Source organism: Brassica oleracea, chromosome C3 (genome assembly GCF_000695525.1).
Source record: "Brassica oleracea var. oleracea cultivar TO1000 chromosome C3, BOL, whole genome shotgun sequence".
NCBI classification, from domain to species: domain Eukaryota; kingdom Viridiplantae; phylum Streptophyta; class Magnoliopsida; order Brassicales; family Brassicaceae; genus Brassica; species Brassica oleracea.
The window spans coordinates 46,623,983-46,628,729 of record NC_027750.1 but is presented as its reverse complement, the minus strand read 5'-3'; positions in this window follow the sequence as shown (position 1 = coordinate 46,628,729).

Here is a 4,747-nt window from a genome sequence, read left to right as displayed (position 1 = left end):
AATGGTCAGAGGAGTAACCAGAGTTCACAGTTCCAGAAACCTTTCAGCAACAACAGCAGAGGCTATGGAAACTCATACTACCAGAATACACCACCACAGACTCAAGAAAGCAAGATTGAAGCAATGCTTGACAGAGTTCTGGAAGGACAGCAACAACGCACTATGGATTTCAATGGGAAGATAGATTCAGCCTACAACAGTCTGAACACAAGGATTGAGCCTTCGGGACTCAAGTGAGGAATCTTGAAATGCAAGTGGTTCAGACTGGAGACACTGTAAAGAGGCAAGAAGCCTTGGCTAGAGAGGTAGGAGTTGAGAAAGCAGAACACCGCATGAATGCCATCCTAGATGATGATTTCTGGCAAGTGGTTAAGCATGAGAAGCTTGGAGAAGGAGATTTCAAAGTTGAAAGTTCCATGAGTTCGGCGGATCTCAATGGTGTCGACCGATGTCAATGGATGCACATCGATCGACAGACCAGGACGAAGATCAATCGACGGATTACTCTGGACATCGATCGACGTCGTCTGCTGAATCGACTGCGGAGTGTAATGCAGTTCGAATCCTGACTCATGAGGAATTCAGGGAAAAATGTCCTCACCCACCCTCCCCTTTCTACGTCAAAATCGATCGACCGCATGAGCCAGCCATCGATCGACAGAGATAGACCAACATCGATCGACCCCCCTCACCACCCATCGATCGACGGGCACCTCTCACCTACCGAGTGCGATTACCATCATTGATAGTAACCGAATCAATGCACTCAGAACACCACCCAAACCTTTAGCAAACCCACCAGAACCTACAACCAACCCTTCAGACACTACACCAGAGCCTATGCAAGTTGATGAAGCAATTGAGGGAAGAGTGTTAAGGAAAAGGAAGGAGAAGATTCCTAAACACCTTAAGAGGGAAGCTAATGAGAAGGAAATGGATGGTTTCACTAAGAGAGTCCTCAGAATCCCAGTGGAGAAACATTTTGATGAAGTTTATTACACACACCGGTTGTGGATGTTCTTTAGAGAAACTAAGGAGACTAAGGAGGACATTAGGAGAATATTTCATTACATCAGGGAAAGGATGAAACTAAGGATCACATTGAAGAAGAAAAGTGATCCTGGGAAGTTTGCAATACCATGTATGGTAAAGGGTATTGAGTTTCCCCATGCACTTTGTGACACAGGAGCATCAGTCAGTATACTACCTAAGGTTATGGCAGACCAGTTGGGTCTGAAAATAGAGCCCTCATCATAATCTTTCACCTTCGTGCATCTTTCAGAAAGGAGCTCAGGAGGCATCATAAGAGACCTTGAGGTACAGATTGGTAATGCCCTTGTCCCAGTAGCTTTTCATGTCTTGGACATCAAGCTTAACTAGAACTCTTCACTTCTGCTTGGAAGAGCTTTCCTAGCTACAGTAGGAGCTGTATGTGACATGAACACCAACAGATTGTGTCTGACACCGATAGAGCCAGACATCCACTATGACCTAGTTCGAGTTGTGAGACAACAGGTCAACGTCGTGGAGCTTGGAAATGATCTTGGCTACATTGCAGCATGCAACTGTGGAGCAGAATACGAAACCGAGTACTCGGAATCGAGCGATACACACACTATCACATCGATCGATTCCAATGAGTCAACGATGACCGATGAACGCTATCCCACGTCGCTCGACGGGATGCAACCGGTAGACTACTCCACATTACCATATCAATACTATCCAGACTTTGCCTTTCAACAACCCAACAAGAACAGACGAGATGACTATTCCATAGGCAGTTGGGCAGATAGTGGATTCCATGAAAGTTTTGCAGTGGAGACTGTGATTCCTTCATCCAATGAGGATCCTACTGAGGAGTATGATGAGGATTACTGGAAGGAAATAGCTACAGAGATTGCTATGCAGGATGAAAGATAGTCTACCCATTCCTTCAACAACACGCCTCCACCATAGATCAACAACATCTACACAACATCGGTCGATACACACCCTCATCCAGCAAAACGATCTTCTACATCGATCGATACCTTACCTGGTACATCGATCGATATCAATGCCGCCGCCTTAGAAAAGGAAAAAGGGAATATTCCAATTCCAAATAGGTTTACCAATACCTATATAAGAAGTTTTGCACCCAAGATTACTTCTCACGAAACAGAAGCACTACAAGTATCCAGAGAGGACATAACATATATTCTTCAGTTGGCCAATGGAGCAGACAACTTATTTATGCAGCAACGCAGCATTCCAGACAATAATCCAGCTGTTCCAGACGAACATCCAAGGGCCACCACAACAGGAATTGGTCCACACCAATCGTGCAGACCTGTTGGCCAAGCATCGATTGACAAGGTTGCTTCAACATCGCTCGACTGGGTAACACCAACGTCGATCGATAAGTCACCTTCACCATCGATCGATAGACGTTACGAATGTGGACGTCGCGCTTATGACAGCTATGGAGCCAGAAAGTTCAAATGGGAACAGAAGGACAAATATGGAGTCTACAGAGATGAGTCTGGACATGCAAGAAGCGTAGATGGTGAGATGATTCCTGTTACCAAGGACAACATCAGAAAAATTCTGGAGAGAGCATCCCTATTCGGAGAGAGTCACATATGTCTTCCAGAACATGTCACTTCCTTCACACCTACAAGACTGGCACCAGAGATCTACACCAAGGATGAGATCAATGAGATGGTGACTGATATTTGTGGAGCCCATGAGAAGCTAGGAGATGAACTCAAGACATTGGTAGATGACACCTATCAACCTTTGGACAGAGGTTACAATGAGCTTTTCAGAAGCATGGAAGAGATGAGGACAGAGATTGAGAGTATGCAGCACAACCTTGAGAAGGAAGCTATGACATCACCATCGATCGACGCCAACAAAGCAACATTGATTGACGTCAAGCCACAGATATCCCAGATTCCTGCAGAACCGGAAAGTTTGGCAGAGAAGAAGGATGAATGGGAGATCGCATACATCAACACGAGGATTAACGATGTATACAACCCTCTCAACAACAACGTGGACTGGTTGAGCACGAGAATTGATCTGCTACAGCAAGATTTGGATACCATTCGCATGAATGATCCATAGCCAGCCACATCGATCGATATCTGCACCATCACATCGATCGACACAAGGTTCGCAGCCATGGAGGATAGGTTAAAATCTTACGAGGATATGCACAACCGTTTCACCTCACCTATCATGCGCTACTTGGACACCTTGTCTACACAGAGGATGAATACCCAGAAGGAATTAGTAAGCTTAATGATCAACATGATTTTCAGGAAGAAGGTTCAACATCGCTCGAAAGGTTCCGAAGGACATCGCTCGACGACAAAAAACCTACAGAATATCTTCCCTACACAGCAGCAGAAGTTGATCAGATCACATCAAAGCTTTACACAGCTATAGACACTTGAGAAGCAATGTGATGACATCTATTTTTCATTCGACGTCAAACTCAGTGGACTAGATAGCCAAACAGAATGGCTACAAAAAGAAGTCAAAGCCATTCAGAGGCAACTCGCATCTCAACACCAAATATCAGCATCGATCGACAGAGAACACTCCAAATCGATCGACAGTAAAGCACCAGAAACGATCGACAAACACTTGGTCGCATCGATCGACACCACGTCTACACCAGACGACGTCCAGCTGATACCGAACAACATGGAGTCAATGCAGGAGCAACTGAACGAGCTATCAGAATACGTCTACAATAATATAGGATGGTATCAGTTCAGCATTGAAGACATCCTAGAAAGGCTACAGAACATCTCAAATGTAGTACAAAAGATGGATGAGAGATGGACCAGAAATGATGAGGCCATAAGAAGTTTCATTGCAGCTTGGTCCAGAATGTGCAGAGATGAAGTGGATGCTTGTTTCCCAGCAATTAGCTGTTTTTCTACCAACTAGCCACATACCTCCAAAGTCAAGCTAACTGACTATAACAAAGCGCTGAGTGGGAGGCAACCCACTATTAGGTAATTTTAATTGATTTTATTAGTTACTAGTATTTACTTTCATTTTTATTCTTTCAGATTTATTGCAAGACCCAAGTAGGATGATTACCAACATATCGACTGTGGACGACACGTCGACATTGATCGACATACACTCACACACGACGATCGATGCATACCTATGCACATCGATCGATTCCCACTCCGGTCAGGTTTATCTCCCTAACTTGTTACATTTGTACTTATAATTTATTTCCGCCGTAACTCCGACTGTGTTACACTGGGACAGTGTAATTTAAGTCTGGGGGGAGGTTTACTGATATAGTTTATTCTGATTCTTAAAAAAAAAAAAAAAAAAAAAAAGATTTTTATAAATTATTCTTAGCTATGTGAAAGGGAATGACCTTATTTATACTTGAATATCTAACCACTCTTTAGCACCATTCTAGATTTACTGATTGCAGATAGTACTAAGATGCTAAAGTGGATCAACTTGTCAACTATACACACTTGCCTTGATTGTTTGAAGGAACCAAAGCTGACCTCCAACACTAAACCTGACATAAACGCTTGTCTTGGAGCTTGGTATACATGGGATAATATTCTTCAGACAAGTCTGGAAGGTAAAATCTTATGTAGATTTATTTATCACAATTTTTTCTCTCTATTTCGACCCTAGAGTAGTTAGTTTTTATTTTAAAAAAATCTGAAAATTATTATTTAAATAGGACTTAGGATTTAGTTAGGAGGAATCT